The 20,014-nt window shown below is 40.7% G+C and overlaps 1 protein-coding gene across 6 annotated transcripts in view; it reads left to right on the top strand.

The window, feature by feature from the left end:
- Positions 1-20,014, top strand: part of MITF (melanocyte inducing transcription factor) — a 228,783-nt gene that overhangs the window by 11,295 nt on the left and 197,474 nt on the right. The window contains exon 1 of one of the 6 annotated variants that reach the window (XM_019984619.2): positions 5,096-10,366. The exons of the other annotated variants lie outside the window; for them this stretch is intronic. The gene's annotated coding sequence lies outside the window, so the exon portion shown is untranslated. Of the gene's footprint in view, positions 1-5,095; positions 10,367-20,014 lie in introns of those variants that run through there. 6 annotated transcript variants of the gene reach the window in all.

The following is a 20,014-nucleotide window of genomic DNA, read 5'->3' as shown; positions in this document are numbered from 1 at the left end:
TGACAAATCAAGAACCCAGGCTCCTTCCATCTTCTGGTTCTGTCATTGCCTAGAACCCTGGCATCTTTTGTGTCTGATGGTGGAAAGGAAGAGGAGAAGGTATAACTTCAGTCCCAAAGTGACAGGCATCACTTCTGCTCAGATTCTCTGGCAAGGTCCAGTTTCATATCTAGGTCTGGATGCTGGGGTGGGAACTGGGAAAGAGAGACCCCAGCTGAGCAGCAAAACCTCTAACTTAGAAAGGAGAACCCACTTTTGGTGGATAGCTAGCTATCATCACCATGGTCCTAGTAGGAGGGTTTTGGCTTCTGAATCGAGTTGTGCCTATCTTTGCTTAGGTTTATCCTTGGTCTTTTCTGTTATTTTATTTTATATCTTTTTTTTTCTGATTAGAAGTGGTTAATTTGAATTTTCTGTCACTCCAGTGGGGGCCACCTGAGCTGATCCATTGTCTAAAGCCCACCTGTCTGCATTGCTTCCTATTCCAGTTCACTGATTAAAATCACCACCCCATTTCCAAACAACAACAGTACATCCACCACTACCACCATCACCTTAGTGCAATCATTTTCAAAATATGGCCTCCAGACCAACAGTTTCAGTGTCCCTTAGTAACTTGTTCGAAATGCATATTCGCAGCCCCTACCCACGACCTTCTGAATCAGAAACTGTGGCTGGGGAGTCCCAGCAGTCTGTGTCTTTCAGTAAGTCCCCCAGGACATGCTGATGCGCACACACTTCCCTAATGCTTTTACCATAAGTTCTGTGTCTCCATAGGAAAAATACCCTGGATTGGAATATATTTTGTAAAAAAAAAAAAAAAATAGGGTGTTGCTTGTTATCGTCAGGCTAGAGAGGATCATTGATAATCACATACTGATTTTAAAAAAAGGAAAATTCCCTCTAGAATGTTAGTGATCAGATGTACATTAGTGAAACCTGGTAGGGTGCTGGGTTGTCCAGATGTGAGCTCTGAGTGACTTGGAGTTAACCTGGCTGTACTCCCATAAGGAGCCCTCACCCAGGTCTCAGAGGGCTGTAGTTTATCAGAGATTTGCAAAGTGTGAAACTTGAAGCACACTGCAGTCACTTGACTGAATGATTTGGTTGAGAAACAGAGTGATGGTGGTTTTGAGTGTGCCCGCATGACCAAATTGTTTTCCACAGAACTTGTGCTGAATAAAATTTGAAATACGACTGTCAGCCTGTTTTCCTGTCTTAATGAATTCCAGACAGTTTGTAGAATGTGGGATCTTCCAAAACAGAGGGGCGGGGTGACTGCGACCAGCCAGCCTCTGTTTAGTCGCATGTTAGGGTGTCCCGACATAACAGATTGTCCCCTTCATTCTGAATCTCACCAGGCCATCCTTCTGTCTAAAGAAGAGGGCATGGCAAGGCCAGTGTTATGTCAGACAAGCAGGGCCTATAGGGTAGATCTGGACTTCTTACTTGCCAAGAAATTCAACCTCTTCTTATTTTCAATCCACTTAAACCCAAGCATTTTGATTCTTTTGTTTTTTTTCTTTTGCTGCATGCTGACCTTCTCCAGACAAAAAGCCCTGATGCTTTTTTGGCAAAGAATCTTTTATTATTGTAAACTGGTTAAGAGCTGTAAACAGTTGAAGAAGTCTAGAGTTCTGGGTTCAACCTTCTGAGTAAGAAGGATTAACTTAAATTTCAATTTGACCAGCTACTAGTTCTTTTTTTTTCTCTTTGAGCAAGTTATTCCTGTAGTCTCTATTTCAACAGAGGACTAAGTGGGGTGAGTGGATAATAATATTATCTAAGTTGTAGGATAATTGAGTGAATTACAAAGGAATACTTGACTTAATTCCCCAGCCCAAAGCCTGTGCTCAGTAACCAGGCTCTCACTGTGATTCCATCTTTGCCCATAGCACCAGCAGGGTGAAATGAAATGAATTTTTGACTTGAAATGAATTTTTAGTTTGAGACACTGCACTAAGAGAAAATGACTCAAAGACAATGAGCAGGAAAACAAGAGGGTTCATAGAACAGAAGGGGAGTGGGGCCAGATTATCTCTTGGTTAGATGATCCAGAACCATCATTCCAACCCAGGCCAACTCTAGCCAGATTCTTCTGTAGGGTTCTTCTGAGCCTCTTTTTGCTCATCGGAGTCTTATGTTGGCTTGACCCTGGGCTTCTGAATCTACTAACCCAGTGATTCTCAAAAGTGAAAAATTAAAAATGTTAGTCTCTCAGTTGTGTCCAACTCTTTGCGACCCCATGAACTTTAGCCCACCAGGCTCCTCTGTCCATGGATTCTCTAGGCAAGGATACTGGAGTTGTAGCCATTTCCTACTCCAGGGGATCTTCCTGACCCGGGGATCGAGCCCTGGTCTCCTGCATTGCAGGCAGATTCTTTCCTGTCTGAGCCACCAGGGATTAGCTTGAGGAACTTTTGGAGTAGATGCAGGTTGAACAGTGATGAACTCCGGGATGCCTCACAGGGAGGTATTTAAAGACAGCACGTGCTATTTACGGGTAAGGCATTACTTTTGTTGCCAGAACATTCTTTGCCTTTATCAACATGTTTCCCTTCATCGTAATGATAGGCCAGCAAGGTGAAGGAATAAATAATGAGGTGCACTAACTTAGGTTTCTCAACACCGTGTAGGGCAGCAGCCGAACTCCACGGCTGTGTCCACACGGGCGTCTGTCATTCCTAACTGTCACGTTTCGACTTGGCCTGTAGTGAGTTCCTCCTTTATCTTTTCGCATTTCACAGGACAGCCTCGTTACACAGTTACCTTTATCCAGTAAAAGCTGTAATACCTCATGTTGTCAAAGTTCAATATCTTTGTATCTTTCATTCTTCTAGAATTTTTTCTGTCCTAGTAGCACGGCGTAGCTATTTTAGAGCCTAAATATCCACACCAATATGATAGCTTGCTTTTCTTTTCTTTTTTTCAGCTTTATTGCAGTGTGATTGACAAATAAGAATTTTATATATTTCCGGTGTATAACATGATGCTTTGGTCTGTGTATACATTGTAGAACAATCACCACGGTCAAATGACATGCTTTGCTTGAGCCTCACAGAGTTTCTCCCCCAAACTTGTGGCTAAACCAACCACCGGGAAGCAGAAAGGGAGACTAGTTTGAAGAACCTCCATCTTTCTCAGAAGAAAAATTCCCATTATCTCTTGCACATAAGCGGAGGCCTTCATCAGTTACAGCTTAGACTTGTTACCTGGGTAACGAGGGTCCCGGCTGCATTGGCTGGCTGGGAAGGTTTGGTGAGGTAGTGAGAGTACTTACTGTAGTAAGGGTGCAGTGGATGCTAGCTGTACCTGCTGCTGCACCTGCATTACTGTTGCTCTCTGCCTCCTGCTCCACCCAAGTGCTGCTACTGGTGTCATTGCCATTAGAATTTAGGAGTTTACATAGGAAACACAGAAGTGGTTCATCTGTACAGGTGCTGCTGACACTACCGTTGTTCTGTCACCGTTAGGCACATACAGTCAGTTTTCATGTGTTTGGGATTCTTGCAGTGAGTTTTCAAACCTACACTTGCATTTGGTTGTCACCCAGCAGTCTTCTGGACCCCTTACCCCAGCTATCAGCTGTTGTGTGCAGAGGAATGGGAATTAGTTTGATTCCCAATCAGTGGGAGACATTTCCTACCAGTAACCAGACATAGATTCATACAAACACATATGGAATTCTCAAGGCAGCATTTTTCAGGGTATTTGCAGCCTTTTTGTGGTACTGTCTGGACTGTTTGAAATTTGGTTCTCTGCTCAACAGTTCCTTTCCTGAGTTTTATAAAGAAACAGGGAAAATGACAGTTTCTCTCTTTCCATGTAATTGAAATCCACCCCCACCCCCGCCACATCCATACCCACACCCCCACAGAAGTGAAAGAGGTGGTGAGTTGGATACTTGAGGGTGAGATCCAGTGTGTTTGGGGAATTCCTGAGCATAGGACAGGATGAAGCGTGAGAAGGATGGCCAGAAACTGCCCAGCCTGATGGGTTTCTGAGCGCTTCATTTTAGTGGGCGAACAGGATGAATCGGCTGTGTAGGCTGGAGTGGAAAATGAAGACACGCGTAACTAAAGGGAAGAGGAAACGGGCAAAGGCAGTTTGGGGAGTTTTCAGAGTACATTTATGCCTTGGGTGTCTCAACAGATGGACGTGAAGAGATCTAACTCTTCCTCTATTTTCTTAGAGTCATAGTTTGGGAATGATTTGGAAGATCCTTGGGCAAATTTTCCTTTCCCATGAGGTAAAATGATACTCAGTAAATATTTATTGAGTCCACTGTGGAGTCTGGAGATGATGGTGAACAAAGAGAGTCAACCTTAAACTGCTGTTGCTTTTGGCACATGCGTGGCTGCCCAGGGCTAACACGGAAGCCACAGCAGATCATCCTGGGCCAGAGGATCCCTTCCTAGGGGGGAAGAAAGGAGTGTACTTGGACTCAGTTACCCTGTGAAAGAAATATGCTTAAGTGACATATTTATTAAAGGAGAGTAATGTGTTATTTGGGGCTTCTCAGGTGGCTCAGTGGTAAAGAATCTGCCTGCCACTGCAGGAGATGCAACAGATGCAGGTTCGATCTGTGGGTCGGGAAGAGCCCCTGGAGAAGGAAATGGCAACCCACTCCAGGATTCTTGCCTGGAAAAATCCCATGGATAGAGGAGCCTGGCGGGCTACAGTCCATGGGGTTGCAAGGAGTTGGACGTGACTGAGCAATTGAGAACACACACACACAATATTAATCCAATATAGCCAAATATTACCAAGTCAAAATGTAGTCAGTATAAATATTATTATTTTTTGATTGAGGTATAACTGACTTATAACATTATATTACTTTCAGGTACATAATGTAATGATTTGATAATTGTGTATATTGGAAAATGACCACCACAAGAAATCCAGTTAATATCCATCACCATACATAGTTAGAAAAATTTTTTTTCTAAAAATTTTTTCTTGTGATGAGAACTTTTTAAAGATTTATTCTCTTAGCAACTTTTAAATACACAATGCAGTATTTTTTTTTCTGATTTTTATTTAAAAATTAATTTAAAAAGTTGAAATATAGTTGATATACAATATTAAATTAGTTTCAAGTATACAGCATTATGATTTATTTTTGCAGGTTATACTCCATTAAAAGTTATTATAAGATAATAGGTATAATTCCCTGTGCTATGCAGTATATCCTTGTTGCTTATTATAATACAGTATTATTAACTATAGTCACCATGCTTTACATTCCATTCCATGACTTACTTATCTTACAACTGGAATTTTTTTCTCTTTGACTACCTTCACTCTTTTTGCCCACCCCCACAACCCCTGTGTCTGGCAATCAACATTCTGTTTTCTGTATCTGTAAGCCATCCCCTCCCCGCCTTTTTTTTAAGGTTCCACATGTAAGTGAGATCATAGATAATGTAGGGGATCATGTATAGTGTAAGTGAGAAACATATTTGAAACTGATTTGACTGAAGACAGCCTTTAGCTGTCACCTTATTTGAAGCCTTCATTTAAAAAAGGATGTGTATTTTAAGAAATCAAGCATCTTCTACCTATAAATATATTGATAGGAAATATTTATTTTATTTCTGTCAGTCGTCACCTGAAAGAGGCCCCAGGAAACATGTAACTTGTAAATTCCCTGGGCACCTGCAGGATAGTGAATGTCCAATAACAATTTCTTGAATAAAGAACTACCAATATAAATGGGCTTCCTTGGTGGCTCAGATAGTAAAGAATCTACCTGCAATATAGGAGATCCAGGTTCGATCCCTGGGTCGGCAAGATCCTCTGGAGAAGGGAATGGCAATCCACTCCAGAGCATAGCCAAAAGGAAAAAAAAAAGATTGATTCATTAACAGAGGAGCCTGACACGCTATAGTCCGTGGGGTTGCAAGAGTCGGACATGACTTAGTGACTAAACCACAGCATTGAACTAAGGGCTAACAGAGTCATGTCTGAAACAAGATTATCTAATACCTGTGCTTTCTCCATAAGATACCTCACAGTCTTCTCACCCTCAGCACCACTAGAGGATACCTCAGCACTAGCAGGGGCTTGCCTGGTGGTTCAGACGGTAAAGAATCGGCCTGCAATGTGGGAGACTGGGGTTCAGTCCCTGGGTTGGGAAGATCCCATGGAGTAGGAAATGGCAACCCCCTCCAGTATTCCTGCCTGGAAAAATCCCAGGACAGAGGAACCTGGTGGGCTACAGTCCATGGGGTCACAAGAGTTGAACACAACTGAGGGACTAAACCACCGCCAGACTTGCGGGTTGTCAGTAAAGTTACCAACAGAAAACATAAGAATGCAGATAGTGTAGTGCTGAATGAGCCCCCACCCCCACCCCAAGACACTTGTGAAAACTGAAACAAGGAGGCCGAGTGTTGCCTTGTTTGACCTCAGTTGGAAATGCATGTGTGGGTGACTCAGATTTCTCACTTCTCTGTCCACAAATGACTGTAAAAATGCTGCAAATATTAATTTGGGGGTTACAAATAAGTTTTAGTGAGTCGGTAAATTTGCAAATAGGGAATCTGTGAATGATGAGGAGTGATTGTATTAAAAACGGTTTTCTAGTGGTTCTTTCTCTGATCTAAAAAGCATCTCACTGGGGAACATATTTTTAAACACTGTCTGCTCTGAAATTGTTGTGGACTAAACTTGAAGCCACAATAATGAAACTTTTCCAGGCACCTGATCTTCTCTTTTTATGAGTTTATTTACAATAAAAATGGTTTATCACTTCCAGATCTTTAAAGTTGGGTGGGGCTGTTCAGATATGTAACTCTTTACTTTGATATAATTTCTGTTGTTCTTTAGAAGATGAAGAGTGAGAATATGGACCAGGGCAAAGAGTACAGAACAATGGTGGCGACCGCTGCTGCAGAATCCCGCAGAAGGCGATAAGATGGCTTAGAAATTCTGCAGGCAGTTTTTGAAGTAACCAAGCTCAGTTTAGTCATGGCCTAGAACATAAAGGTGATGCTTTGACTTCCCAGTGTATTGAAAATTAGCATATTTTAATTATAAGCACAGTCATTATTGTAAACGTTAATCGAGTGCTTGTTGAGAATGCTTGGAATTCTTTTAAGAAGGGGGGAAGAAAAGAATTGTTTTCAGTAGGTCCAGTAGTTTCGAGTGGCACAGCAGATAGATCATACAGTTTAATAACAACAAAGAAGCACAAACAAAAACAATAATAGCAGAAGCACCTCGCATTTTCAAAGTCCTTACTACAGGCTGTGTCTTGTGTTAGTGCTTTAATCTCATCTGCATTTTGGAGACTGAAGCCCACTGGGGTTAAATAATGAAAATTATAGAACAGTGGAGTTAAGTATTGAACGTTGCCGTCTTTTTCTGCGTTCCACCTGTACCTTTTACACTTTTATAATGTATCCTTGTGTATTATAAAAAGAATGGCTTCCTTATTAATAGTTTGTTTGTGTGTGTGTCCCTTTGTCTCTTTGTCTTAGTCCTGGAATAAGGAAGTTACCTATGTGATTTTTTATTTTTTTTGTATTTTTCACGTATTAGAAAAGTAAGAAGCCAAACTAGCAGTAATGAATAGCTCAGATCTAGTTTACTTACAAGTTTATTGAGACATCTACTAGCTCCATTTCAAATGCTTTGTATAATTTAATTCTGTGAGGTAAGTATATGTGTGTTTACTTGCTCAGTCGTGTCTCACTCTTTGTGACCCTATGGACTGTAGTCTACCAGGCTCCTCTGTCCATGGCGTTCTCCAGGCAAGAATATTGGAGTGAGTTGCCATTCCCTTCTCCAGGGGATCTTCCCAACCCAGGGATCAAACCCAGGTCTCCTGCATTGCAGGCAGATTCTTTACCGTCTGAGCCACCAGGGAAGCCCCGTGAGGTAGGTAGGATCCCATTTTATAGATAAACTTAGGCTTGGCCATTGTAAGTCACTTGCCTGAAGTCATTCAAATAAGGGCAGAACCAAGACTTAAACTAGAGGATTGTTTGACTTCAAAGCTTCCCCTCTTATCTGCCCTGCTACAGTAGTAGTTGTTCAGTGGCTAAGTCCTGCCTGACTCTTTGCAACCCTACAGACTGCAGCACACCAGGTTTCCCTATCCTTCACTATCTCCCAGAGTTTGCTCAAACTCAAGTCCATTGAACTGGTGATGCCATCCAACTGTCTGTTGTCCCCGTCTCCTCCTGCCGTCAGTCTTTCCCAACATCAGTGTCTTTTCCAATAGGTCAGCTCTGCTCACCCTGCTGCAGTGGTTACTGTGTATATTGAGGCATGGAAGGGAGGGCTGGATAGGAAGAGATCTGGGGCAACAACTCATGTTGACTTTGGAAGAGAAACAGGACTAGGTGTCTGATGAAGTAAAGAGAGACTCTGGGTGTGGTTGAACATCTTAATCCAAGATAAATAGATGTATCTATTAAAGGTGCTCACTGAATGCTTGGCTGCCTTGTCCTTTGTTTTCAAAGCTGTTTCTGATGATTGAAAAGAGGTAGGCTGTGAAGGCTTCAAGAAAGGTAGCAAAAGATGGGATGGTGTATACGTAATCATTCACAGGGGTGTGGTGTGTAAGTTGTAAATTTTCATCATTCCCCAGTAAAGATCTTCTTTGAATGACCTTAGTTGGTGACAGCAAAAAGTCTTATCTACATGCCCATCCTTGTGGTCTCCCACTGAACATATGTAGTTCCTAACATCTTGGTATTTTCTATTTGTCTCTCTCTCTCTCTTTTCCCCCTCTAACTTGACTTGTTAATTGCTTTTTGTGTATGTCTTTGTGAAGTTGTAGTCAGTCTATTACGTTCTGGACTGTTTATCTTTGAATGCCAAAGGTCTTGAAACATCATAATATTGTGTAATGAACATAACTTCTGCCTTGACATGTGGGTGTTAAGAATATTAGTCATTGCAAAGTATTAAGTTAAATATTTTCAATAAAAGGATATAATGATCTAATAGAGAGGAAGAAGTTATAAAAATTCTAATTGATGGCTTTAATGATGAACCATATACACAGTGGGTTCCAGCAGCAATGGGTTAGAGATTCTCAGAATAAATGTAATGGTATTTTTACTTTTTATTAGTGGGAGAGGAGAAAGGCCAACAATAAAAGGAAAACGCACTTAATTCTCATGTATACTAAGAAAAATGAAAACCATTTGAGTTTTCAGCGCTTCTGCTCCTGATTTAGTACCTCACATGCATCTTTAACTGCCATAAAAAGTGTTGGAGATTTCCATCTGGGCTGCATCTTAACAGCAAGCCCTTATTCTTGCAATGATCTGTTTTCTGGAGAGTGTCAGGTCATCCATTGCAACACCATCAGAGAGCCAGGGTTTTCCTGAGCAAATAAGCTAGGTAGGTCTTTCCATGTTGAGTTGATTTTATGAAGAGTTTTGGTCAACATTAGTCATAATGAAACTATGTGCCTGCTGCCCTGGTTTATCTCTGTAGACATCTCTCCATGGCAGAAGATGGAATCCTTGTCTCTTCATGTCTCTAGGCATCAGAAGATGTTAGAGTTGTATTTGTCTGTTTCTTGCTAGAGAGTGTTGAATGGGTGCTGGTCTTCTCTGAACTAAACAGGGAAAATTGTTTAGTTGAGTGTTTGGTTATCGGCACTCTCTTATTTGGGATCGAGTGGTTTAAATTGGAGATACTGTGTGCTACCTGTCCTTTGCCTTGCCAGAAATGTTCAGTCATTCATCCAAGACCTTGTTTTAGTTTCAGAACAGAGAGCATAAATTATGTCTGTGGCTGCTGTTAAAAGTTTCTCAACAGACTGGCTATCCTCAAAGGGTGTCTGAGTCAACTATAGCACTTATGGGAAAAATGTTCATCTCCAGTGTGATATCATTTACAAGTCGATAATTGTCTTCAAGATCAATATATGATATTTTGAGTGTTGGAGAGTGTGTGGAAGGAAAATCTCACATCTGTGGTAATATTTCTGGAAGGATTATTGATCTCTAGTCCTCATATATGTGATTCTCGATTTATTTGCTATCATTATTAATTGAATGTGTAGATAAGGAGGTTGATTTGAATGAGAGCCAAGCAACCTGTTGATGTAAAGTCTTTTTTTACCTTTTATGATTCCCATTGTTAGCACCTCCCTCCTTGCTGGCTGGATTCCCTGTCATTTTAAGTAGGCAGCAATTACTGGTTTGTTCAAGAAGTTGGCTCCTGCTGCCAATGATCCTATTAATTATCACTTCATCTCTCATTTAAGCTTCTTAGTGTTGAGAGAGGGTGCATGTAAGCCTGTGGCCAAGCAGCTACAGTCACATCTCCGTAATCATCTCCTTTTTGTGACAGTTCAGCAGGCTCAATGTTCAGCCAAAGGGCTGAGGCAGCCCTGGTGAGTGTTTTCAACTCTTCTGTAGGTTGTTCCGTCAGTTGAGTTTGGTGTGGTTTTCTTCTCCCTCTGACTCTGGCTTCAGTAAAACCTCTTGGTTGGCATTTGTGTGGGGAGTTCATACCTGTTCCGGGTCCATTTGTGAACTCAGATGGGACACTGTGAAAATACTGGGATGATTTTCTCAGAAGCTGTTTTTTCTCTCTGGGGAAAAGGCCACCATGGAATTGACTCTTTGTCAGTCTTCAAAGAAGGTAATGTAAATAATAACCAAAGTGACTTCGTTTTTACAAGTTCATGTCGTTCATGAATGTTTTTTGAAAAGTGATACTCTTTGCGTAATGTTGAATCTTTGGTTCTTGTCACTCATGAATAGTTAAATTGCTTTCTGTTTGTTTCCAGAAATGTTTACTTTACTTGTTTCAGTGACTTTTTTTCCCAGATATTCTACTGGATCGTTTGATTAGATTTGGAGTGCTTATTCTTCCTTTTCCACTTTTTCTGTTATTTTTGGCAGTGATGGTGTTTGAAGCTGTTGAAGTGATTCACTGCAAAGTGAATTAATTTTCCACATCTTCAGATGTGTTTTCCAGTTGCCCCCAAGTTTCTTTTCCCCCCTCTCATATGATTCCCCATCCGCAGTTCTGTCATTCTTGCTGGATCCATTATAAATGCTGATGTCACTGAATTTCTTAAATTACAGCTGGTGGGGATTAACAGAAATTGTAAGCGAATACCACTTCCTCATTTTGCTATTTTCTTGACTAATTATTGTCCTTTCAAATTCTGTAGGAGGATGGGGATTTGGAAGTAAGTTCTCTGTCTTGGTGTTAAAACAGCACTTTTCTGTTAATGTTATTTTTCAAAAATAGTTTGATTTTAGGATGCTCCCTACCTAATGTACTCTTTCTTAATCTCAGATAGACTTTCCCCACTTAGGATTTTGCACATTGAGTTGTCTTCTGTCCTGGGTAAAAGGTTTTGAATACTTCCCTTAAGTTTCCTTATATAGAATATTTTTACTCAACAGTCCTTCGCCAGCTACAGACTGTTAATGGTACTAGGTGAAGGGTTGTGATTCATTGATTTTTTTTTTTTCCTCCAGAGTCTTTTGTCCTTTAAGGAATGCCTGCCTCTGTCCCCATTGTTTTCTTATTTAGAATCTGAATGTTCTTGGTGAGAGTTCTTGGTTGCTCAGTACCTTCAAAGATGAATTTTTCTGGCTTTGCAGTACCTGTTCTAGCATTTGGAGCCAGGAGTCCAGAATGTCTTGTCACTCTGTGGCTTGATTGAGGGCTCCCTGAACCTTGTCCAAGAATCTTCGGGGCGGGACTTTGGAGGCCACCTGGATGTGTGCGTAAATGGTGCTGGAGCTCTGCAGGTGGCAATATTGATCGAATTGCAGTTCATGGAAACAGAAATAGAAAGGGTTCAGCATTTGCACTTTCCTCTGGTGGTGTTTTTGCTTATTTTGTGTATTTAGAAAAGGCAGCCGTATGCAAACTGCTGACTTACTATTTTCCCTGGAATGGAAACCATTTGGATTATTTCAATGAGTTTTAGCTAAGATTTGTTTGTTCATAGTATTAGTTTTGATTTCTGATGTCCTTTTCATAATAAGACCCAAATGTGTCTTTTTACTCTATGGAAGTATGTGTTCCTTGGAGTCTTGGGATTTTGCAAACCATGAATTTGAAAAATCATGTGTTTCCTTCATAGTCAAAATGGAAACTCCTTAGTGAAAATTATAGGTAGATAATACTTCTTTTTGGGTCAATTACTTTCTTTGAAGAAAAAAAAATTTTTTTGGCTGAATTATTTAAGATTTCAGAGCAGTCATTTTTCCTGCTTAACTTTCCCACTAATTATTTTTTCTCATTTTTAAAGAGAAAAAGATTAAACTGAGAAATTGCAGACCCAAAGCACATTTACTCCACTATCTGATGTAAGATGGTGACTGTTTTTTTTTGTTGTCTTTGATGATACAGTGGATTTAGTTTGACTTTTAGTGGTAAGATTTGGATTAGGTTTAAAAATAGAACTTCCTTACTGTAAGAACTATTATGCACTGGTTTGAGTTCCTGAGCATTAAGATAATTGTTTAACCTCTGGAAAACATGAATTATAGGGTCTCTGTAAGCTTAACTAACACTTCCTTCTAACATTGTGATAAGTTCTTTGATGATAAGATTTGGGAATGATATAGCTATCTGAAAAATATTTCAAATATCACTGTGGGGTTTTTGCTTAAATATGAGTTTTTAAAAGTTTGGATAAATAGAATAAAGAGAAAGAATAGTTATAATATGGGTGAAATATTTGGAATTAGGTTTTTTTTTTTTGGTGCACAGCATGTGGGATCTTAATTCCCCAACCAGGGATCGAACCTGCACCTCCTGCGTTGAAAGTGTGGAACACTGGACTGCCAGGAAAGTACCTGGAGTTAGGTATTGTTTTTAAAAAGAGTTTTTGTATTATCAGGGCAGTGTCACTACATATAATGGAAGTTTTCTAGTGGGGAGGTGGAAGTTGAAAACATGAGGTGGTAGGAGGAGTCACAGATTAGGCGTCGAGGAAACTGAATTTCACTAGGTTGATGACTGTGAATATTTTTGTTCATCATTTTATCTCAGCAGATGGCACCATGCAGAACCTAACAGTCACTCAATAAATGTTGACTGAGTGCCCGTATTGGGAGGCCTGGTTCCAGGCCCAGCTGTGCCATTCATTAATCACGTGACCCTCAGCTAGCCATTCATGAGGAGCCGTGGCAAATATTCTGCCTGCTGGGGCAGGAGACACAAGAGACGTGGGTTTGATCCCTGAGTCAAATTTCCTGGAGTAGGAAATGGCAACCCACTCCAGTATTCTTGCCTGGGAAATCCCGTGGACAGAGGGACCTGGTGGGCTGTAGTCCATGGGGTTTGCAAAGAATCAGACACAACAGAGTGACTACACACACACACACACACACACACACACACAGAATCTCCTCTTATGTTTAATCAAGGGGAAGGACTGGACAATGGTGGCTGTGTGGTGCTCTGTTGATTCCTTCCCCCAACTGCACCTCAGTAGATGTTACTTATAGTCACCTCTCTTTGTTCCATGAACCTAGAAGGAGCCTTGGGCCCTTCTGAATTCATTGCTCTAGGCTTCCATGTCTCACCGTGGACACTAGAGGCAAAACTTATTTGCTCTCTCAGAAGTATCTTCTGTCTGAGGTCCCTTACTATGGCTCCTTGATTTGGGGTTCTTTGATTTGTTTTTGATACCTCAGTCCTGAGTACAAGTAGGCAACATTCTATGAAGTTTCTTGGTCAGCAGGTGTTCACTTAAACAATGAAAACAACAGTGACACACACCATTGTCCCTCCTTTCAATAATTGTTCTGGTAGATTTAGCAGATAAATATAGAACTTAATGAATGAGTCTGGACAATATTCCTCCAGTGGAATAAGAGGTCAAGAAATGATTAGCTTAACAGAGTTTTCCAGTTTTGTTTTCCACAACCCATTTATCCCTTGAGGAAGGGTTTGTTCAGTACCAACTGCCTTCCAGGCACCGTGCTAGGGTTAAAATGGCCAGTCCATAAGACAGGGGCTCTGCCTTCTTGTATCTCACCAAGGTGAATGTGATGTTAGGTCTGTAATTATAGCTTTAGGGACAAAAGATGGAGGGATCAGTTCCTCTGAGGGGAGAGGGGAAGAGTGAAATCTCATAGAAGAAAGGAAGTTTGAGTTCATTATCGAAAGACGACGGCCAAGCAAATGAGAGGAGAGCCTTCTAGACAGGACGCTTGGAAATACAGTCCAGCGTTTTGCCTTTCGGACGTCGTAAACTTCTGAGTGTGGCTGGAGCCCTAGGGAGTATGGCTGGATTTAAGCAGACGGAGAGCACTGTGGCTGCCAGCTGAAGAGTAGGCTGGAGGGTGGCCAAGGTCTGGTGTCACGGAGGCCAGTTAGGATGGTTCCAGCTTAATAGCCTTTGTGAGAAATGATGATGCACACGCACCATTTAGCTCTGAAGGGAGGTCATGATTGTGAGAGGATACATACCTTGGTCACAGATTTTAAGGGCAATGAGGGCAAAAGTAAGATTTGTGTGTACACTTTACTGGTGGCAACAGTGACTGCTCATTCATTCATTTATCCATCACATCACTGGATGCCTGTTTTGTACCATACACCTGGGAAACACAATAGTGGATAAAGCAGACATGGTGTCTGCTCTCAAAAAGTCGATATTCTTACGGAAGACACAGTCTAGTGTTCGGATGGTTATAGATTATTATGTATTTATAAGTTAAGTGAGAAAAATTCTGTGTGTCAGTTCTTTCCATAGACACCCTCTCCTTTTCTTGCAGCCAACCCATATTCTGATCAACATGTTTTCTGTTCCCTATAGGAACTTTGGAGGGTAAAGTTAGATAAACATTGTATTATATATACCTAGTATTGCACATGCTTACACACACACACACACTCACACTCACACTCACACACTCCCTCTCTCTCTCTGATTAAAGACATCTGTCTTCATTCCAGAGGTAGACAAACACTTCAAATAAGGCATATGAGAGTCCCATAGTAAGTCTACTACAGGTAAAGTTCTGGATATGTTCTGATATTTTCTGAACTTTGATGTTTTACATGCAGTAATCCTTTTTGTTTAGTTCCAGATCCAAGCTGAAAAGTCTTCGCTCTTGTGATCTTTCCACACATAATTGGATCTTGAAGCTGGCTCTGGTGGCTGCTTCATGTCTGTGTTCCAGGTTATAGCCTGTGTTTGGGATTCATGTACAGGAGGAAGAATTTGCCTCTAGGCAGCAAGGCTAGTTGACATCAGATAAGTGGCTTCTTTAAAAGAGATGTTTTGGTACAGAAATGACAGTAACAACAAATTCTTCTCCAATTAGAACTTTTCTCCACATTCTCCATCTAACTCAGGATAACGTTTAAGATTATAAGGAGTCAAAATTCAGCTGGATGGGTCTGATAAGAATTCCGAGGAGGCCATTCTGGGTTTAAGCACTCACTGTTCTTTGAAGATGAAGCATTCTGACATGACAGTGGTAATTGCAACTGGTTTTAAGTGGCAAAGGGATTTTCTCCATTTTGCATGACTTGGAGAGGTCGTGTTTTGTTAGGACTAAGACTGAATACAGACCCTGCGAGCTTCAAATCCCAGCCACACTGACCAAGCAGCTATGTGAGTTTGGGCAAAATGCTAAGATTCTTGGTTTCTTCACCTGTAAAATGTGGCAGCTATTAAGCAGGTAAGACCTTTCATTAAACCTGTCTGTATTTGACTCTATGTCTACTAGTCTGTGACACTGGGCAACTTGTTTACCTTGTATCTTGCTTTCATTAATAGTAATAATAGTAATAGTTACTACCTGTTGAGGATGGAGTAAGAATTAAATGAGATAAGGATTTGGCATAGTACCCAGCACATAGTACTCAGTATAACTTGTTATTTTTCCTGCATCATTATCTCGAGCGTCTGAAACGTTCCGTAATGCTATTTGGTGACTAACTGTATTCTTTCTGAAAATTAAGCCATCACCAAACACATTCATTGCTCTGTGATTTCTTCTCTTTCTCTCTCTTTTTTTTTTTTAAAATTAAAAAAAATACAGTTTCTGAGTTTGGAGTAGGATTGCCAGATAAAATACTGGATGTCCAGGTAAATTTGAATTTTGCACAAAGAATAATTTTTAGTATTAACTTTCCCCCAATATTTCATGGAATGCTTATACTAAAAAATTATTCTTTGATCACTAAATTTACATTTAACTGGGCATTCTATATTTTTATTTGTGAGATCTTGCAACGCTAGTTTTGGGGTAATACCCCTTTTACGCTGTCATCTTTTTTTTTTATTTTAACTCACTGAAAAGTATATGAATGCTTAAGCAAACATAGTGAGTTTACTCACTTGGAACATGAGTTTAGAACTAGTTATGCAAATTTGATGGGACATTTCCTGTCTGTAGTAAACTGTCTCCTCCTAATTCTTTTAAAGTAGTGGGACCATCACATTGAGATTATGGTGACTGCTGAGTAGTATGTAGTGAGGAGTTGCTTGAAAATTCTGAAGTGCTCTTGTGTCATTTCTCCCCAGAGGGAACTGGGTCTTAATCATGACACACTAATGGGGAGGTATGAATTCCAGAGAATCCTGAAGAGCTCATCATTGAAGGAAATTACCTCATTAGTCTTAGAGTTGCCTATCTAGGGATGATCGTACCCAATGGCTGGCCTGCTTTTCCAGAATAGGAAAATAAACACATGGAGTGGTTAGGTTAATAACTTAGATTGATTTCATTATACTTAAAACTGAAGTTAATTTTTAAGTAGGTTTGGTTCTTAAGCTATTAGACTAGTTGGAGATATTGAGAAAATTAAATCCAAGACTAAGATACCTTCCATTCAACCAGCATTTATTTATAGTATCTCTTGGATGTAAAGCAACTGCATAGGGGTAGAGAGGAATTGAAAAGTTCTGTTCCCCCAGATCCTTAGTGTTAAGTGGAGCAGTAGCCATTATGACACAAGACAGAATAAATAAAGCCAGGGTCTGGGCTAGTAAAGCCAGATCTCAGATGGGTGAGTCTAAGCCGTGATTAAATCTGAAAAGCAAATGGAGTAGGAATGGATCCTACTCTATTAAGAAGGGCTTCTTGGAGGGTCATACTGGAGAGAACTTTTCAAAGATGAGAGTGATTTCATTGGGGAAATGAAGTGTTCTAGATGTAGTATTAGCAAGAAGGCAGCCGCATTTTGAAAAGAATGTGTTACTTAGACCTGACAAAAATATACCTAGCATCGCCACTGGCTGTGACTTCTTCTCTTTTGTGAGGCTGTTTATGGTCTAGAATTTCCAGATCAGGAACTTGACTTCATGTAGGAGGAGCTAGACACATTCCATGCGGGTTTCCTAAATATTTTTTTGTGCACCTGCTGTTGCTATGAGTGAGGTGGCCTGAGAGACCCGGGTAGCGCTTAGCGACTCTTGTGAGTCACTTCAAACGCACTGCAAGTCACTGCAGTTAAATGTGGGTTTTTCCTGACATGAACATTTCCAGCGATATCTCTGGTTTCAATTGGGCAAAACCAACAGCAGAAGAATTCAATGAGAAGCTTTGTGTGAGGCCCTCTGACTTGCGGGAATATTTGCTTATGTGACTTTGAAGGTCAGCTTAACTCATTTCCTGTTGGGATGACATTTGTTTACTAGACTTGGCCATAGTCACAGTTAATAGCCTTAATGGTTTTGAATGGTCCCAAATGGTTCTCCAACAGTGCACCATTGGCAAGTGGGGAGGTGTATACAGATGGCATGTAATAAACACACACCTGCTTCAGCCTTTGTGGTTTTAAGAGAAGAGCTATCCCCATCTTAGATTTAACTGTGGAAATATGGGGAACTGGAAAGTAAGAGTTACCATTTCAGTAAATGCTAGAATCTTTTTCAACAGTTCTTTTCTCACAATTTTGCTTTTTTTTTTTTCTTCTTTCTCTGAAATGATTCTGTATGAAATTAATGCTATTAAAAAATGGCTGTCCCGCATTTGGTGATTATAGAGATCACCCCTGATTCTCCAGGAAATTAATTAAAGCATAACAGGGTTTTCACATTGGTAAACAGATCATAAAAAGGCATATCATGAAGAGCATTGGATTGGGTAGCTTGTCCAGTGCACAGGAGGGCCCACTGAGACTGGGGATGGAACACTTTAGTTTTCAGTTTATCTATTTGTTGGGCTCTCTAGAAATTAGCAAGGTGTTCAGTGATCCCTGGGATTTCATGTTTGTGAATTAGCGTTAGCCTGTGCCTTTCAAGTTCAGACAGATAGTTCTTGGTGGATGTTTTTGCTATTTCAGGTTCTAGTGGGTAAAATACAGCCTGGATACAAATCTTCATTGGATTCTTAAACATGAAAGACCATAAACTGCTTATGTTCGCTTGGGTCTGTCTGAATGTTGTCATTGTTGTTCCTTTCTTGATGAGTGGGCCAAATACTATGCAGTTTTAATATCTCGCCTTGATTCCTATTGCCTTGTTTTTGGCTGTTCTTAGTATCTTCCTTTATATATCTGTCATTAAGTTATAATTGAAGCTTGATGGTTTATATTTAGAATGATACATGGAGGTTCAGCTGTGCCAGCCATTCAGGCTTCATGGCAAATGTTGGTTCACGCCAGAAAGTTTTTGAAATCTGGTCTCTTTTTTGGGATGTCCAATCTGAGCAAACCATCCTCTTCTACTTAAGCTGAGGGGCACAGGGAAGCAATTCAGAGGTGATTTCAGCATCTGTCCATGTAAGAACGTCTTGTTGCTGATAAAAATTCTGGCTTGTTAGTTGCCTTTCTAACCAGGAGTCGTGCAGCCTTACAGGGACTTGCTTTGACAAGTCTTCATGTCACTTCATTCGTTTACCGTCCTTCACCCACAGTATCAGCGGATGCCAGTTCTGGAGTGGGCACATAGTGATGGTAGATGACACCCAGGCCACAGGCTGTTGCCCAGGGGCTGCCAGACCCCGTGAGGCATTTCACAGCTCTTGAATTCTCTGCATTTGAGCTTCTTTTGAACTCCATCCATTAATCCATATAACCAGTTATTCAACATATGTTTATGAGGTTTTTACTGTGTGCCAGGCACTCATCTAAGTTTGAAGAACAGAGCAGTGAGCCAAATTGTTGAAAATCCTTGTATTCAAGGAACTTACATGTCAGGGAAGGGAGAGCTGTAGAAACAAATACATAAGTAAGTAAAGGACAAATGTTAAATGGCAATGCATGCTATAGAGAAGATATAGAATGGGTGGGTTTGGGGTGATTTGTAATTTAGCATTGTGTGGGCAAGGAAAGGCCTCACTGAGAAATGGCATTGGAGGAAAGATCTGAAAGAGATGAGAGAGTGAATCATGCCAGTATCTGGGGGGAAAGCTCAGCAGACAGAGGGAAGGATTAGGACATAGGCCCTGGGCAAGAGGGTGCCTGATTCAAGGACAGCATGACTGTCATCTTGGCTGAGACTGGCTGAGCAAAGGGGTAGGTGGTAGAAACGGCGCTAGAAGAAGTGGGATCCAAATGGAGGAAGACTCTGTAGATGTTTGTACACACTTTGCCACTTACTCATGAAAAATGGAGAGCCTTTGCCGATTTCTGGCTAGAGGAGTAACATGATATGATTTAATTCAAGTGGCAGCCCAGTGTGCTAGGGAAAACAATGATCTAAGAACTCAGAGATCATTTAAGTCATGGTTTTGTCGCCAGGTAGGGGCATTTTTGTTCAGCACTCTGAGCTTCAAATTTTTTCCCCCCTCCTTATGCAAACAAGCCTGGTGGAGTAGATAATTGCAAATAACCTTCCAGGGTGGTTTGATGCATTCATCGATTTTCTCCCCCTCCCCATCATCTTAATGTGTTTGAGTATTTCCTATTTGTGGCTGATTACATTTCTGTGTAAATGCAGAGCAGGACCTCAGACATATGAAGTCTCACGCTACACTTTATTCAATTGTTTGTAATTTTTCTATAAACATCTCACACTGAAAACCTTGCAAACTATGAAGTAGTTTTATTTATTGATGATAAAGATGGCTTGCAGACTTCTTAGCCTGAATTAACACGGGTTATA

This window comes from Bos indicus, chromosome 22 (genome assembly GCF_029378745.1).
Source record: "Bos indicus isolate NIAB-ARS_2022 breed Sahiwal x Tharparkar chromosome 22, NIAB-ARS_B.indTharparkar_mat_pri_1.0, whole genome shotgun sequence".
NCBI classification, from domain to species: domain Eukaryota; kingdom Metazoa; phylum Chordata; class Mammalia; order Artiodactyla; family Bovidae; genus Bos; species Bos indicus.
The sequence above is the reverse complement of the archived record's forward strand: the minus strand, read 5'-3'. Positions and strand labels throughout refer to the sequence as shown.